Source organism: Vigna radiata, chromosome 10 (genome assembly GCF_000741045.1).
Source record: "Vigna radiata var. radiata cultivar VC1973A chromosome 10, Vradiata_ver6, whole genome shotgun sequence".
Taxonomy (NCBI): domain Eukaryota; kingdom Viridiplantae; phylum Streptophyta; class Magnoliopsida; order Fabales; family Fabaceae; genus Vigna; species Vigna radiata.
Window position 1 is genome coordinate 10476480 of NC_028360.1, and position 8161 is coordinate 10484640.

The 8161-nt window shown below is 37.1% G+C and overlaps 1 pseudogene; it reads right to left on the reverse strand.

Annotated features, from left to right (window-relative positions):
* Window positions 1-1159: 1159 nt before the first annotated feature.
* LOC106775451 overlaps window positions 1160-8161 on the reverse strand; it is a 10210-nt pseudogene continuing 3208 nt past the window's right edge.

An 8161-nucleotide genomic window follows, 5' to 3' on the forward strand; every position in this document is an offset into this window, starting at 1 on the left:
TAAGTGAAAGAAATAATATAAAAAGTGAGTGGAGAAAATTTATGATTAAAAAAAGTAAATGGAATTATTAGAAAAGTTGGTATATAAAAATTAATAAGAAAATGAGGTGGAAAAAGTAGATGATGTGGAAGGTGATGTGGAGGGTGATGTGGAGAGTGGGGTGTGAGAAGAAAAAAATGGTGGTGAGGAAGTAAAAAAATGTGGGATTATTTTTTGTTATTGGGCTAGGGGTTGAAAAGTGAATTTGGGGGTGTAAATAGTAAAACGAAATAGTATTTTTTTATATTTTTCTTTTTATTTTACTTTATTTATTTTTATTTTTTTATTTAAAAACTAAACAAAAATTGTAAAAATAAAAATAAAATGAAATAAGACAACAAATAAAAGCAAGTCCTATTATTTAGTTACCCGGACGAAATTGGGTGTTGACACACATATCTCACAATTCCCCACACCTCGCCTTGGTTCAAACAATAGGCTACTTGTAAGCACTTGCAACACCTAGTTCTACCCAACTTATCACGAACCACCCACTTGTGAGCAACTCCAAAAAACCCAGGGAACAGCCACCAACTTTTGGTACAAAACTTAATATTTTCTCTGGTAAGCGATTACAGCTTGCCTGTAAGCGATTACACAGTCTCCTAAGCCAAACAAAACCCTTCCTTTCGACAATAGATGACAATGCTAGCCCCCTTTCCACACTTCTTCCCAACACTTCAATGGTGGACGAACGTGAGAGCGTTCGGAAGGGGAAAATAACGAAACCTTTCGATTAATGTCTTCAACGATGGAATAAGATCCAAAAAAAACCTCTCCTTCCGACAACCGCTAACAATGCTAGCGTTCAATGTGCAACTTCAATACTTCAATGGTGGACGGATATGAACGAACACAATTTTGGTGGCGTGCAAAGATTTCATAATGCTGGAGGGAGAGTTTGGTTTCCTCGAGAGAGATAAGTGTTGTCGTGGAAAGAGAGCGTATCGGTGGCACCAATACAATTCATTTCCAACAAACACTTTTCCACAAATGCCCTTCCCCTAAAGATTTTTCATTTTAAAAAATTCAATTAAAAGAACCAATCACAGCACGCCACCTGTGGTTGTCAAAATAGTTGTCAAATGGCGTTGTTAAAGTAACATTATCCAAAAAATAACTAACCAGACTTTCCAACAAAACATTCAAAAAGGTTAATAAGTTCTTCCAGATGAACATCAAACACATCTATTTCCTCCTCCTGCTGATCACCATCACTTAACTCTGTGGCCTTATTTATTGCAGAACTGATCCTTTTCCTGTCTTCTGAGCAAAGTTTTGAACTGAAATTCTCTTTTTCCAAAGCTTTCTTATAGTCATCAATTTTATTCATTGTTTTGGCCTTCCTAAGGAATTTCATATCTTCAGCTTTGTATACCTCTGCTTCTTGAATCATTCAATTAATTTCTTCTGTTCACAATCGTTCTATGTCATTGGTTATGATGATCTTATTGCTGATGCCAGTTGTTTTTACCTTAGCAGAGACAGATAGTATACCCTTTTCATCTATGGCAAAGCACACATCAAAAGGATGGACCCTAGGAGCTTTAGGAATGTCAGAAAGTTCAAAAGAATCCAACAAATTGTTATCACTGGCTCTGGTTCTCTCACCCTCATAAACCTTTATTTCAGAAGTTGATTGATTATCTACAGTTGTAATATATGTATGTGTCCTCTTCACAGGAATAGTAGTATTCCTTGGAATCACTACACTCATGATATCTCCCTGTACTGCTTTACCAAGTGATAACGGTATTACATCTTGACACACCACGTCTGGAACATTCTTAATACTTACACCAAACAAAGCAGCCTGCACAGCAGCACCATATAGGCTACAGCTTCATCAGGGTTTATGCTTATGCACAGAACCTTTCCCTCAAAGAAATATTGCAATAATTCTTGCACTTTGGGAATCCTAGAAGATCCACCAACAAGAACAACATCATGCATACTTCTCTTGTCCATTTTTGCATCAGCAAGGCACCTATCTACTGTCTCCATACACTGGTTAAAGAGCTCCATGTTGATTTGTTCAAACCTTGCACGAGTGATTGAAGAACAAAAGTCAATGCCATTAGATAAACCATTTACCTCAATTGTGGCACTGACAGCATGTGACAATGTCCTTTTGGCCCTCTGAAATAAATGTAAGTTTTGTATTGAATCAATCAACTAAAACTTGAAAAATTAACAAGGTTACAATGAACCCAAAATATCAGTAACGTCTCTGCAGCGTTTCCAGCACTGTGCCTGTGAATAGAAATTTAGGATTAGGCAGATGAGAGAAGAATGAGTCAGAGAAAGGGAGAATATTCTAGAAGAGATGGGTACCAGATATATTTTCATGCCTTTCCCAATACGAAATCATTCCATTTATTGTTAACTTTCTTCTTACGTGTGCCACGCCTCTCTTGTGCCTTTTCTGGATCAGTTGACACGTGTCCTGATTTTATATTCATTACATTACCCTTTCCATTAACAAGAACCTTGTCCTCAAGGTTAAAAGAAGGATAAGAGCTTGTTATATCAGCAATGGACTCCCAGGTAGCATTTGCAGGACCGGTGCCTTCCCATTGAACCAATATTTGAGGACTTAAGCCATGATCCTGTTGGATCATGCGAGATGCCAAAACTGCAACAGGTTGTAAAATGGGTCCCAATTCAGTGGAGGTTAAAGGAAATGGAAAGTATTGAGGTACAGTCTGACCATAATATTTCTTCAACAAAGAAACATGAAAGACCGGATGTATACGTGCTGAGTCCGGAAGTTTAAGTTTATATGCCACTGGACCTATTTTCTGGACAACTTCAAAGGGACCAAAATAACGTAACCCAAGCTTAGAATGTTTACGTAATGCCACCGAATGTTGCCTGTAGGGCTGCAATTTAACCAATGCAAAATCACCAACTTGTAATTGGACATCACGCCTGTTTTTATCCGCTTGCTGCTTCATATAATTCTGGGATTTTAATAAATGTTGTCGTAACTGAGTCAACAACTGATTTCGGGCCTTAAGAATTTCCTGCAGTGAAAGAGGATCTGATGGTTGCAACTCATAACGAATAATAGCTGGTGGAAGTCGGCCAAAAACTGCTTGAAAAGGTGTCATGCCCAAACTGTGGTGGAAGGAAGTATTGTACCATAGTTGAGCCCATGGTAGAAATGAAACCCATTTTTTTGGATTATCATAAATAAAGCAGCGCAGATACATCTCAATAGTCCTGTTAAGATTCTCGGTTTGGCCATCAGATTGTGGGTGATAGGAAGAACTCATAGATAAAGTAGTACCTTGAGCTTTGAACAATTGCTTCCAAAAGGCACCCATGAATACTCTATCACGGTCCGAAACAATAGATTTTGGAAAGCCATGGATCTTGACAATGTGAGAAATAAATGCTTCAGCAACAGATTGACTATTAAAGTCTGATTTCATGGGAATGAAATGGCCGAACTTGGAGAGTCGATCAATGACCACAAAAATTGTGGTAAAGCCTTGGGACATAGGCAATTGAGTAATAAAATCCATTGCAATCTCTTCCCAAATTTGATGAGGGATGGGCAATGGTTGTAGCAATCCAGCAGGAACCATGTTAGTAGTCTTTGCTTGTTGACACACAAGACACTCATTCACAAATTGTTGAATGTCATTTTGCATTTTAGGCCAGTAAAAATGTGCTGCAATCCTGGCTAATGTTCTTCTAAAACCGGCATGCCCCCCAATTTTAGAGCTGTGATATTCTATCATTATCTGATGTAATAATGAAGCAATATTAGGTAGCACGATGCGATTTTTAAAAAAAAGTAAGCCCTCCTGAATGGTATAAGTGGTGGACGGCAACTTTCCCAACAAACAATCCTGATAAAGTTGAAGCCAATTAGCATCCTGTTGGGTGAATTCAATTAACCTTTGGGACCAATTGGCAACAGGTTCAGAAAAAGCCATCAATAAGCTTCTGGAAAGAGCATCTGCGGGAACATTCTCCTTACCTGGAATGTACTGAATGGTAAAGTCATACCCCAAAAATTTAGGGAGCCATTGTTGTTGTTCAGGTGTGAGTAAAGACTGCTCTAGCAACTCCTTTAAACTTTTTTGATCTGTCTTGATAATGAACTTATGACCGAGAAGGTAATGTCTGAATTTAGCAAGCGTTGTAGTAATAGCATAGAATTCTCTAGTATAAGCCGACTGTTGTTGCATCCTAGGAGATAGCTTCTTTGAAAAATAAGCAATAGGATGTTTGTCTTGACTAAGGACAGCCCCTATACCACTACCTGACGCATCAGTCTCAAGCATAAAAGGAATTTTAAAGTTTGGCATAGCAAGAATCGGAGCCGAAGTCATGGCAGACTTCAAGTTATTAAAGGCAGTAGAAGCTGCAGAGGTCCACCGGAAGGCATCTTTTTTTTGAAGATCAGTTAATAGTGCTGCAATTTGAGCATAAGACTTCACAAATCGTCTGTAGTAGCCAGGAAGGCCAAGGAAGGCCCGTAACTCTTTGACATTACTAGGTTGTGGCCATTTTTGAACAGCTTCTAATTTAGAATTATCCATGGCAACTCCATTTCCCGAAATTGTGTGGCCCAAATACTCAATCTTTTGAACACCAAAAGAGCACTTAGAAAACTTAGCATATAATTGGTGTTCTTGCAGAATGCACATAACCTTTTCTAAGTGCGTAAGATGATCATGCCATGTAGCACTATAAATCAATATATCATCAAAAAAACTAAGACAAACTTTCTTAAGAAACCAGCAAAGATGTCATTCATGAGGCTCTGAAACGTTGCTGGGGCATTGGTTAAACCAAAGGGCATGACCAACCACTCATAATGACCAAAATGCGTGCGAAATGCCGTTTTAAATCGATCCTTAGGATTGAGTAAAATCTGGTGGTAGCCAGATCTTAAATCCAATTTAGAAAAGAAGGAAGCTCCATGTAGTTCATCAAGTAATTCATCCACAGTCGGAATTGGAAAAGTATCTTTAATCGTAATTGCATTCAAAGCCCTGTAATCAGTACACACTCTCCATGAACCGTCTTTTTTCTTTACTAAAATGATTGGAGAAGAAAAAGGGCTCTTACTAGGACGAATAAGACCGTCCTCCAAAAGTCCTCTCACCAAACTTTCAATTTCCTCCTTTTGGCTATGTGGGTATTTGTAAGGTTTAACTTTCACTGGTAACGATCCTTCAATTAAAGGAATGGAATGGTCATGAGATCGAGAAGGGGGAAGTGCAGTAGGTGACTCAAAAACCACATGATACTTATTTAACAATGCCACTAACTCGGGATCCATAGAAGCAGGAAGGTCAAAAGTATTATTAGACTGAGGGGAATCATTGATTAACTGCATACTGTACACCTCTGCAATAGAATTGGTGTTAATCATTCTTCTTATGTGATTAAGTTGGGCACCTTCAGGTGAAACAAGAGGCTCTCCTCGTAAGGTAGTAAAGTGATCATTCCACATAAACTTCAATTGTAAAGCATCATAATCAGCTATAGGAGGTCCAATGGTCTTCAACCAACTAGTGCCTAAGATTAAATCAGCACCCGAAATTGGTAATAAGAATACTGGAAGATGAAATATGTTCCCTTGAGCTTGTACGTTAAGATCTCTAATAACCCCTTCCGCAGTCATATAATTCCCATTACCAACCATTACCTTAAAGAAAGGTGCAGGCTCCACTGGTAATTTCAGAAATTTAGCAATTCTAGGTTGTAAGAAATTGTCAGAACTGCCCCCATCAATAAGTGTAACACCCCTAACTGGATGTCACTTGTGAAATAGAAAAAATATCATCCTTACATAGTTTGCTATAACTCGATTTTTTTTTTTGAGTAAAAAAATACTTTATTCCAATAATATCGCAGAAGCTAAAATCACGAATCATAAACATTATTCTTACAACGCAAAACTCAAAACATAACCTTTATCAAAACATTATATAAAGAAAATTTAAATGACGAAATCAATAAAATCCCAAAATAACTAATTTTCCCCTCTCGTCAAACTACTGCACTCCAGCATCATCTGCAACGCCATCTGCTCCCGTACAAGTACGATCATGGCAGGTGGAAACCACAACCACAAACTTTCAGGGTGAGTAACTAGAATTATCATCATAGCTTATAATACAGTAAATCAACATTAAGTATAAATTATAACAAGTCAAACAGTGCATGTCTACTCCAGAGAAAATATCACAATCAATTCATTCATAAACCGATGTTGTTTCCTTGTACTTTGTCGTCTCAACCTGTTTCGCAAAACAGGGCGATTCGAGTCGTCCTCCATCGCAACTTCAGACCTATCTCCCCGACTTATCGAAAAGCCCTTTGGGCGAGACATTCACCTCCTTTCGCAAAAGGAAATGACACTCGAATTTCTGTCTCTATACGAGACCCACAATCCTTATCGTATCGCAATACGAAAAGTCCACACAAAACAACAAAAGTATGAGGAAATAACAGTTTCATGTTCGTATCACAATTTCATGCACATGCTCATTACCATACATCCCTCCACAAATCATAAGATTTATCCCACTATTCTCACAACATACATAGTCTCAACAACATGTATAACTCATCCAATACAAAATTATAACACCATGATAAATATTTAATTTAATAAAATTCTACCAAAAGAAACCATAACACGTGAACTCAATCACCTATTTTACTCGGTCAGTTAACTAATATAGGAAAAAACTCGTACACCACTCACCTTCATTCTTCACGCCTAAACAAGGAATGCGTTACTGCTCTTCTACAGTACCCTAGCGTTCATAATTCTAATTTAATTAATCAACCCACTGATTTAGTACAGCACAATAACAAAATACGTAAACCAACACTCTCTATTAATTAATATTTATTTTTATTTCACATAAAGCAGAACCTGTTCCTATTCATATCCTCCCCTGCACGTAGTACTTATACAACCCAAACACCATTTATTTTGTACAGAGACCTCACGCACTTAATGTACCTATATATATAAAATCTATATTATAACTATATAATATATATCTTACGTAATTCGTTTTTATCTTATATGGATATATATATATATATATATATATATATATATATATATATATATAAAACATATTATAATAATGTTAAGTTACGTAACTACCTGTTGCTTACTTATATACTTATAAATTCAAAATATATTAATATATTATATTATATAAACTTAAGTATATTATTCTCTGGAGCTAAACTAGTAAAGCCTTTCCAGTATTGAAATGACAGTGGCAAATGAAAGGTTCATACCCTTTTATCTTTTCCTTATACTTCAATCTAAGTGACCCTTTTTTTTTTATATTCTGCATGCAAAAGTCCAATTACTGGGTACATCCTATTTTAAAATATCTACCATACCTACCACCTTTCCTTCTTATACACTCACTGGTTTCTCATTTACTGCAACATACACAATTTGGACATACAACACTCTCATTCACGTGAACTATAGCGCGCCCATGATGCAGAACTTCTCCTTCCCATGCAGAATGTGAAAAAAACTAAACTTCCCTACGGACAACTTCCCCACTAGTAAACGTAAACTCCAACCCAAAACTTTCTCCAAAAATTCTCTCTTTCTCTATTACTACTGTTATGACCTCTTACACATCTCTCCATCATATGCCACACAAACAACCCTTTCCTCCTTCACCTTACCCGAATAGGGTCACAGACCCTCCTCCAACTACACCATTCTCTCACGAAGCATACACTTATATTTAAAAAGGTATACATTACACGTCCAGCATTATTAATAGTAAAAGATTAAAACCTATACAACCACAGAGAATTTCAGTTTACTCCCTACCAGTTTCACAATCAAAGAAACGAAACGTTTATCACCACGCCATGCAATGTAACAACATTCCCAAACCCTACTTTCACATGATATTTCCTGAACTACTCCTCGTACCCTAAACTATCTTTGTACCATTAACTCGCAACAGATCCCGCTATACCAAGAGAGTTATACCCTTCTATATGCAACCTACTTTCTTCTCCCTATTCTTTCACGTACTACAAACACGCATACATCTTTACATTTATTTCATTGACTTTCTCCTAAGTCTGGAATGTATCC